The sequence below is a fragment of the Cryptomeria japonica genome, chromosome 3 (assembly GCF_030272615.1).
Source record: "Cryptomeria japonica chromosome 3, Sugi_1.0, whole genome shotgun sequence".
Classification (NCBI taxonomy): domain Eukaryota; kingdom Viridiplantae; phylum Streptophyta; class Pinopsida; order Cupressales; family Cupressaceae; genus Cryptomeria; species Cryptomeria japonica.
The window spans coordinates 682,780,751-682,792,427 of NC_081407.1; positions in this window are offsets into that span (position 1 = coordinate 682,780,751).

Sequence of the window (11,677 nt, forward strand, 5' to 3'; positions counted from 1 at the left end):
TTGTTTACAAAATTATCTAATGACCAAGCTTGCATGACATTGAGACACACATTATGTAGGTCATTTCTAACCATATCAAGTAAACTTTGAATACATTCTCTGACATAGCTACTTATTGGTGTATATCAAGCTTCATCAACAATAAAAAATCAACAAAAAACTCAATGAAATTCATTAGCACCTCATATTGACATCCATTACCGCTTTTTACTATTTTATTTTTTATTGTTAATCCTTGCATGAGAAGACGATAATACCCCTTGGCACCACCATTAATTTAGCTTAATAATTACTAGGAAAATATATATTGATCCATTTCCAATCTAACATAATTATAAAACATATAATGAAATCTCACCCCTTAGCAAAATAACTTCCACAATAATAATCTAACAACCTATATTTTGAAATTTCAATTATCTCAAACTTATAGATAAAAATTAAATAGTATTTTATGCTTTAACAGTCACTGTCAAAAGAGGATCCAATTAATCCTTGGCTATAGCTATTCTGGCTCCAAAATGGCATGCCATGCCATGATGCGTCCTCCCAGCTTGTGCCTAAAACCCACGATACAATTCCCAGCCAGGCGTGGTGGGAAGAGAAAGGCTGGAGTGAGTCGATTCCATAAGGGATCGATTCCCAGCTTGAAAGGGAGATTTGACCAATTCCAAAATTTGATAAGTGCAGCTGCTAACCACAGCAAACAGAAAAAAGAACCAAAATCATCGATGAAATATCCAAGCAAACGGAAAATAAGAAAGAAATAGCGTTGCGATTTGGCAAAACATGGTAAGGAGAGATGATTTCCTGCTGCGTCCAAAAGACTCAAAGCTCTGCAACATCGTACGAGGCGTTACCAAAACCAGACATTGATCTTTTCACTGCAGATCGTTGGACCATCGATCTGTGCACAGAAACACTTTGCCTTGCAGAAGCAAACTCCGCCTTCCTATTTCCAACACCAGTTATGGCAGCCAATGATGAGATCCAAGGTTTCCTTCCATCTTCTCCATCTAAAAATTCTGCAACACCAAACAAAATCAAACAAACAAAAAACCCCAATTCCCTCACCCTGACTCTAGACCTGAGCATCAGAAAATGAAAATGGAATTCAATAGCGATCGAATTCAAAAAATATGTTTGAAATTATGTTTGGGCGGGAGCGGGAGAGGAGTTTTAAAATTGAAATTCAAATTTGACCGGGAGAGTGGCCGACAAATGTTAGCCGCGTGCAATTGCTTTCCATCAACCGCAAACGACAACATGCCTCCACGTCAGAAGCCCGATGGTGGGTCCTGGAATGTTTGTATGGTGCTGTATGGCATGAAAGGGCATGCGATTTTGGGGAGCTGCATCATGACATGGCATGCCGTTTTGGAGCCAGAATAGCTACAGCCCACTGAAACTTAAAAAATCAGGAGGATGGAAATAGAGTGTTGACGAGACCCACAGCTGGCCATTCATTCAGATGAGAGGCATACAATCCTTAAAGTTGATCGCATGTGAACCATCCCTATTATGAAAGACAAATCCACGGCTTTGCTTGGGTTTATGGGCGGCAAGCGGTTTCATCTCTTCTCATGGAAGTTTCAATTGCCAGCTGTTTTGGTTCCACATTCATTCCAATGCTTTTCATCTATATATTTCAGAGTTGAAGGTACACTGGGCATTTATTATTTTGCTGGATCAGAAACTACACTGAAACATCAAATTGCGTGAGGAGTGAAAAGACTATTATTGATGAGACGCAACCGACCATTGAGATAACCCCACAAATAAAAGTTTCTTTCATGGTAAGAGACGACAATGGCTATGCTGACAAAACGGACCACCCCATGCCATGCCATGCCATGCCATGCCCCCATGTGATGACGTGACCGCCCCGTCCAATCAAACCCTCTGTGCCATCTCTAGTCCTTTTCGGACATTTTTTCATTTTTTTTTGACAAGTCCGTGGGTGTGGAGGAATTTTTTTTTTTAAAAGTATGATTATATTTTTAAATTAAAATAATTTATTTTAATTGTTTTTAGAATTTTTTATTTTAATTTTTTTATAATTTTTTATAATAAGTATGACATCTTCTAAAGTTTAATATTTTTAGAATAATTAAACATATAATATATGATACATAAGTAAAAATTGTACATAAGTAAAAATTTAATTCAAACTATAACTTATTGCTCAAATTTACAAAATAAAATGTATATAAATTACACACAAGTAAAAAAATTAAATTCAAACTATGTAAATATTGCATCTAGATTGACAATTTAAAATGTATTTATTCAAAATTTCATGTGATAGGTGTATTTTAGATTAATGTTTAATATTGCATATCAAAAAAATTGTTAATATATTTAATTATTTGATTAAATTTATATATTATTAGATTAAATAATAATAATAAACATACAAAGAAAATATACTAAGTAAATTTTATTAATTAAATTATATAAACTTAAATAAATAAACAATTAATAAAACTTAAAAACATTATAACTTAATAATGTAGGTTAAAAAGATTAGAAATTAATAATAAAACTTAATAAACTTAATAATTTATAATGTTTTTAACTTAAAATTTAATATTATAATTAACTATTATTTTATTTTATTTATTATTTCACAAATACATTATTAATTATTAATTTGATTAATTAGATTATAAAAACTTAAATAAATAAACAATTAATAAAACTTAAAAACATTATAACTTAATAATGTAGGTTAAAAAGATTAAAAATTAATAATAAAACTTAATAAACTTAATAATTTATAATGTTTTTAACTTAAAATTTAATATTATAATTAACTATTAATTTATTTTATTTAAAGTTCAATCTTCTTTCATTCTTAATATTTTTAGAATAATTAAACATATAATATATGATACATAAGTAAAAATTGTACATAAGTAAAAATTTAATTCAAACTATAACTTATTGCTCAAATTTACAAAATAAAATGTATATAAATTACACACAGTAAAAAAAATTAAATTCAAACTATGTAAATATTGTATCTAGATTGACAATTTAAAATATATTTATTCAAAATTTCAGGTGTATTTTAGATTAATATCAAAAAAATTGTTAAAATATTTGATTATTTGATTAAATTTATATATTATTAGATTAAATAATAATAATAATAATAATAAACATACAAAGAAAATATACTAAGTAAATTATTAATTAAATTATAAAAACTTAAATAAATAAACAATTAATAAAATTTAAAAACATTATAACTTAATAATGTAGGTTAAAAAGATTAAAAATTAATAATAAAACTTAATAAACTTAATAATTTATAATGTTTTTAACTTAAAATTTAATATTATAATTAACTATTAATTTATTTTATTTATTATTTCACAAATATAGCTTAAAAAATCAAAAAAGTATAATAAATAAAAATTTATGAAAAAATATTAAAATAAATTATTTCAATTTTAAAAATATAATCAAACATAAAAGAAAACAATAGCTTATTATTTAAAAACTATAAATACATTATTAATTATTAATTTATTATTTTACAAATATAACTAAAATATAAAAAATTATAAAAACATATTAAAATAAATTATTTCAATTTAAAAAATATAATCATACATTTAAAAAAAAAAAATTCCTCCAACCCCCACGGACTTATCAAAAAAAGGATAAATGTCCCAAAAGTAATGGAGATGGCATGGACAGTTTGATTGGACCGTTTGATTGGACGGTCACGTCATCACATAGGGCATGGCATGGCATGGGACTGGGCTGTTTTGTCTGCTACGTAGCCATTGCCATATATTAATATATGTATTTTTAGATTTTTTAAACATTATTATGAAAAAGGAAGACTTCCTCTACTATTTGAAACTTATTTTAAATAGGAAGAAAGTCAAATGGGTTTGTATAGGCCCTATCTCACAAATAAAGTTCTTTCGTTACCCCTCTATGAAATAAAACCACAATGGTGGTTTTCAACTTACAAAAAGGAAAAGGGCCCTTTAAAACCATGACTAAATCTTTCTTGCTAACCCTTCCTAATATCTTAAGCTAAATCTAGTACTTTTATTGTAGGAAAGCATCGATAATCTTTGAAAGAATGTTATTTATTAATTATTAAATATAGCTATAACTTTTTCTTTTTTCATTTGCATGGGTAGCCACTTGTCCAAACTATCACATGATAAATATTAGTATGATTTAAGCTCCAAACCTATATGAAATGAAGTGAATTTAAGATTCTTTTATTGTAAGCTATGTTAACAAATAGAAATGATATGGTAAAATTTACACTTGTGGTCAAATTTTTTTTAATTATATATAATATTGCAAGCAAATACTACAAGATAATTTATGTACTAAGAATTATATTAGTGGTTATAAGTTAAATATGAAAAGAAAATAAGTAACGGAAAAATTATTTTTTACATTCAAATTCTAAGTAGAGTGTTGTAAAAATTTCAATCTTCTAACAATCACATAAAGAAGAAACACATGAACATCAAATAAACAATATATCATAACACAAGCGTATGTAGACAAAATCAGGTTTCAAGAGAAAAACTGTGGACTCCGAAGTATCCCAATATATTATTTAATAAATAAAACAATTACAATATACTTGCGAAGAAAACATTCATATGAGTATCACCAAACAAAAATTTGGAGTAAATATGGTGGCTTAATGTTATCTACAAAAATCTCACACAAATTCCATCCAAAGCACCTAATGCATACAAGATACACTACATGAAACTCCATCTAAAACACCTAATACATTAGATAAAGGTTAAGGGTAGAGAGAGATAGGGTAGAAAGAGATGGAGTGACAAAGACATAGATATAAAGAAAGGGAGAGGTAGAAGGGGAAATATGGAGATAGGGAGATAAAAGAGGGATAGAGAGAGGCAAATAGTGATATAGATATAGAGGTCAAGGAAGAGGGAGAAGGAGAGAGGAGTGGATAGAGAGATTGAGAGGTATCTAGATATAAAGTGAAGAGTGAAAGGTGGATGGTGGATGGAGAGGGAGAGAAATAGATAGAAAGATAGAGAGAGGTAGAGGGAGAGATTTAAAGATAGAGAAAGATATGGAGGTGGTGTTGGTAATGGAGCCTAATTATCTTCTGAATTCAAATGTTTTTGTTTTCAGTTGTGTTTAGATCTTATTCTTTGATGGGGGGTGTGGGGGAGCTTTCCCCTCCCACTAATATATATATATATATATATATATATATATATATATATATATATATATATATATATATATATATATATATATATATATATATATAATGATGCTTTACAATGTTTTGATGTTTTGATGTATTTATCAGTTCATTTCTAATTTATAGTGATAGAGTAGTTTTAAATTCCTAAGTAACAAGTCTCTTATGAAACATTATTCATAATCTTTTAGGGACTGGATCTATTTTTATTTATTTATTTATTTATGTTGGATCATCCACTTCAAAGATGTATTTTGGAGTGTTTCTAGAAAATGAGAGCACTCTAATTAATTAAAAAGGATGTAGAATATACTGGTGTAGTTCAAGGAAGGTGTGGAACCCTTCTAAGGTATGTATAATTAAATCTATACACCTAGAAAGTACCTAAAAAGGTGAAATTGGTAAGCTTGTCCTTTTAATTAGGCAATTGATTTGAAAACTCACAAGTGACCTAGAAATTTCATGATGAATATATAATTTCATGATGATGAATATATAAATTTCAATTTATGTGCATTATTACATGCGGCACGCAATTGTTATAGTTGTTCAAATTTTTTAGATCCAAAAAATTATATATACTTTTATCATATTTTTCTCTTTAATCTACTTTAGAATGTACATACTCTTAATTTTGCAAACACACCAAAATAGAGACAAAATGTATAGGAGAAAAGTCTATGCCCTTACACTATCCACTCATTTTACACTACTTGTGTGTATGCTACTCATTACCTTACATTAAGATTCATCAATGTCAAACAATCTACTCTATAGTATATATTATCACCATCAATATCGGCATTCCTTGTCACCCTTATCTCTTTACTATTATTAAATTAATCTTGTGTTTCTAACTAAGTTTGAAGGAAGTTGCAAACTTCAACACTTACATATAGGGTCTTAATGGCACTTTGTATCACCACATTGTTATATTTCCATATGTATACACCAAGTGAACACTTTGTGTTGAAATGATATTTTTGTTGAGGATAGAATAATTCCATCAAGACATAATTGTGCCAACTATATATGATCATGTGGTCATGCCCCAAACTCATATATTCCTAATCACATCTAAAATTTATAGGTATTTGTTGCAATGTCCATCAAAGTCCACATCATTCAAGGTAAGTCCTAATCCGTCTCAATCTATTTCAACATATGCCTAGTTTTTGTTTCAACTAATTTATCCAAATTATTCCACACTAAAATCCTTAATTTATCTAGAACTTAACTTGTAAGGACTAATCCCATAATTATGTATGTACAGGGTGTGTTTACTTCCTCTACATTGTTATAATCTTCAAATTTCTTTTTTTAAATATCCACATTAATTATTTTTTTGTTTTGTTTTTTACATGTATATTCTTGGTTTTTTCCTACTTTTTTCCTACTTAATTCAACAAGTGATCCTTGTAACGTTGAAAAGTGCATACTCCAAGCACTTTTGCTCTCCATTTAAAATTTGATTTGATTTCTTTGTCCTAAATGGAGTGACTAGTTCTACATAAAAGATTTGCAAAGGACATGATTCTAAACTATGTTTGACTCCCCCCATCTCAAGAACCTTAATTTGATCTATAGAATGTTCATTTTCTACCTTGATCAATAACATATTGTATATGTAAATTTGATTCAAATCTATACGTGTAATTTTGACCTTATTTTTATTTAAAATTTTAAAACAAACTTAAGTAAACATAACAATTTAAAAAACTAAACAAAATACAAAATTTTTGATAATAATTAGATAAATTAATTTGTAAAACCTAAAACACTTAAAAAGACATTATCAATAAACAAAACAACTAAAACAAACTTATAAGATGCTCTAATACTCAACTATTTTATAATATAATATTCATTTATTATTTTTTCCTTTCCTTTGATTAATATTAAAAAAGGAGTTATAATCTCTTGATAGAAGAATAATTTATTTTAAAAATGTTATTTTCACCGTCCATATAATAAATAATAAAGCTTATGTAAGAAAATTGCGTTTTGTTTGTGATAGAATGATACTTTATTTATATGGAGGACAAAAGTTCCACTATATATATTTACTCCAAATTGATTATTATATATTTACTCCAAATTGATTTGCAATTTTGCGTGAAAACATATGTGGGTGATATAATAGTGGTTGTTTATACATTCCATTAATTAAAAAATCTGTAAAAATATGTTGAGATAATATCGAAGATTTTAACACGAGCAATAACATACAAAAAAGGTTGGTAGGCGTGCGTGGTGTCGGTGGCGCGGTCGGTAACCCCATCGACTTAAAATATGGTTTTTTTTAATTATTATTAATTAATTAAGACAATGACATGTTTATCCCTTGGTTTGTTGGGAGTCGTGAAAGTCCAATGAGGTAAACGGCTTATCTTTTCAGTACACTCATTTTCCTTCACGTTTTATGACGACTCCTCATATCATATAATATCACACTCGCTTTAGGAAACGTGTGTACATTGAAGGTGGTCATCACTCTTATATTTTCGTTTACATGACATGACACTTTTGTTTTTGGTAAAAAATAGTGTAGGAATTGTTTTGGTAATATTTTGGATTACTTTTTCAAAAAAATTAATTAATATTTATTGAGTGATGGTCTTAGAGTTTGATTTAAAATGTTTTCTTTTTATATTGAATTAATGCTGGAAAAAATTGTATTAAAGAATGGTATTCAGACTGTTAGAAAATAAGGAGGAATTGTCAAAATAGTTCAGCTATAACCTTATGCAATTATACTTAATACTATTAAGGTTTCTAGCTATAAAATTGCATAAACTAACAATTCAATGACTTTGACATGTCTATGAAATACAATTAACAACAACAATACAAAAAATCATTGAGGCAACCAGTCAAAAGATAGCAGGAAATAACAATTATACATTGAATTTGAATAGTCTTTGATGCAGCCTTTGTAGTTGCTTGGAACAAGTAATCTCATTTTTCCAGTGCTAAAGAATTTGAAACTTGATGTAGTCCAAGTGATACCTTATCTTGTTGATGTTCTTAGAGACCCCTGCAGTAAAACTTTAGAATTTGTGTTTCTTGGTGCACTGACTGCTTTGAAAACATTGACATACACCTACATTTCCATATATAAAGAAGAACAAATTGTCTAATAGAATCATCAATCACATTATTATGGAGACCAACACCAAGCAGATCTTTTTTCCAACTCAAGGAATGATAAAAAGTGATAGGAAAGTACTTGAAAATAACATTTTATTTTATAATTCCCATAGGCGATCCAAAAATATGTGTTTTAAGTTTCCATCATGTTGATAAAAGGAGGATTTGATAGATTGGATCACAAATTTCAGCTAATTCCCAACTGACAATTTGTATTGTAAGACTTTCCAAGCTAAAATTTGAGCATTAGCTTCTGCTTTAGAGTTCCATATTTGCCCACTCAAATTCCTCCACTTCCTTTCATTAAACTTACACCTCTTATACTTATTCAATCTAGGGTTTAATGACAAATTAGGAAGTAATTTTAAATAGATGTTTTTTAAAGGAAAATGAACAAAATGGTATTTAGATAGACAAAGCCAATCCCTAGTAAAATCACATTGAAGCGGGGTACAAAGTTTCATAACAAGCTCAACTAGCACTAATGACTTCACAAAAAGTTGGAAAGCTTTAAATCATGTTGTTTAGTTTAAATTTGTCCTTCAACATATGCCAAAAAGTCCACTCAAAAGAGTTAAAATCCCAAACATCACCAAACTGATGTACTCCTTTCTTAAAACAATAAAAAGCATGCCTAGGAAAGGCTATAACAAGAGGAAAATCATGGTATTGCACTTGCTTGTTCCAGAAAATAGAAGAATTTTCAAAATTGAATCCATGTTGTAAGTTGGAAGCATCTTTCCAACATAAGAACTTACTAGTTAGCTACTATGATTTCCATATGGGATGAAGGGGGAATGAGGCTTTAACTTGAAATAAATAACCAAGCAGAATTTTATGAGTCTATCTAACATTCTGCCATTTCTTATTATTAGTTGCAAGAATGATATAGTGATTAATGATCTTTTTCCATGGTTCTTCACCTGACATGATTCTAACTATCCACTTAGCAGTTAAACCTATGCCTTGTGTTTTGGGGTCCAAGAGACCCAAATCTCCTTTAGTTTTTGGTTGAATGCAATGTAACCAAGAGGCAAATTTATAACCAACTTAACCTTCCCAATTTATCCACAGATAATGACAAATGATTTTATTTAGCTCTTCATAACCCTTCTTAGAAGGCATCCAATAAGAAGAGTAATTGTAGCATCATAAATTGTAACTCCTAACAATTTTACACTACTTTTTATGCCCTTGTCTTAATGAGTTTCCTCCTAGCTATGTTCCAAGTGTATGTCTAGCCTTTATACTTCAAAATTGAAGTCATATGTTTATATGGTGATCTGAACCTCTACCTTGGGATTGAGTGCACCAAATTTACACTTGATTCACCTTATTTTTTGTGGACAAGGGCATTTGGGTGTCCTTGTCCCCCAAGTCTAGGCCCAATTTTGGATATGTCGATGCTCGATTCCTACCAGTTGGTTCGCGATCCCAATACTTCAATATTATCATTGGAGGTCCACCTAATTTACAAAATACCATGAGAACCCTATATAAGAGCATTCTTCCAATTCATTTTCATATCTGCTATCATTCATAAATAATCAATTCGTCCTCATTCATTCTACATCATTCAATAGCAAGTATTTCAAATCTGAGCATTACGCAGTAGCAAGTTGCAACAATCTTCATGCAAGCATGTTTTTTATGATTGATGTGTTTATGTCTTGTCATGTCATGTCATGTTATGCATCATTTATGATCACATTCAAAGAGCATTGCATCATCAACCATCATCAACTCCAAAAATGCTTGAGGTATAACATTCAACATTCTATTTCATAGCTTTCCTGTTAATTTATCAATTTCATTCAAGGGTTAATTCCAATTCAAGGTTGGACTTAGGAAAATCCTTATCAAACAACACCATTTTCCTCCTTCATGTGTGCAAGTGACAATATCTAGGGACAACAAATATAGATGAATAGAAAGAGCAGATAGAGACACACATAACTAGCTTTTGTAGAGGCAAAATTGGTGAGGACAAGGTCGTCCAAGAATCATTGTCTGACACTTTTTGATGAGACCTCAAGGAAACACTCAGAAGAACATCTTGATCTTGAAAATATATCTATTGTCAGCATCGAAGATCCTAGGTAGTGGTCTCCAAGAACCATTGTCTCACTTTTTCAAGTCCAAATTTCAGACATAGGTTCCTATCTACTTTCCTTCTCCAAATCTATACTTTATATCTACATATTTAACCTAAAACTATATGTGTATGCTAATCATTATAAATTTCACATCCTTAACCCTATATCTTGCATTCAATTTATATCATTCCCATAGCTCATTTTCAACTCAACCAAGGAGAGTGGAATCCAATATGCATTCAACCCTCTTCATCATAGAATTGGGGTTGAATCTATTGATTTAAATCCCCTTAATGTCAATGTTGCTTGGAAGTAGGTTTGTTCCTTGTTTACATAACTAAACTAGTAAACCCTATTACATTTTTGTGAAACCAATGCTTCTAACATTTTGCATAGTTCTGATTGTGTTTTGAGATATGATTTTTCATAATGAAATTTACAAAATTTAATTGATTTTCTATTTCATATGTGATTACATTGCTTATTAGCTTTATTTACCAAAATCTTGTGTTTGATAATAGCTTCTTTCACTTGTGTTGCTTGCATTCATTCGTACAACTTTAATGTATTGCATTATGAGGGATTCAAAAAAAAATTCCTACATTCAATTCATTTCTCAAAGCTTTCATACATATTTCATGTTACTATGTGATGAAATTTTAAAAAAGTTAATGGAATATTTGTATTTCATAAAAGCTTTGGTAGATGTTTCAAATGATACCCTTGCTAATCTTAGAGATGATATTGAAATGAATCATACTTGTACTTTTCCTAGAGTGTCTTTTATTCATGAGGAAATAATTAATGCTTCTATCAATGATCTCTCCAATGGAGATGCAACATTGAAGAGTAATGAATAATCCTCTTCTCACAAAGATACTTTGGTGCAAGAGGGACAAGTTAAGGATGTTAATCTTAGTACATCTATCACTCTAGATCCTCCCTATTCTTTAAGATCTTATCTTAATCATTAACATATTTTGAGACAAGATGATGTTATGCATTTTATTCATTATATATCTCCTCACATAACATTGAGTAAAGATGAAATTTTAGATGATGAGAATGCTTCTTCTCAACCTAAAAAGTGGACATGAATAATGATGGACTGTATAAGAATATCCCTAGTAAGATCATTTCCCACCATCTATTCACCCAACTGAATCTTCAAGATGTACTTACACAACAAATTTCAAAG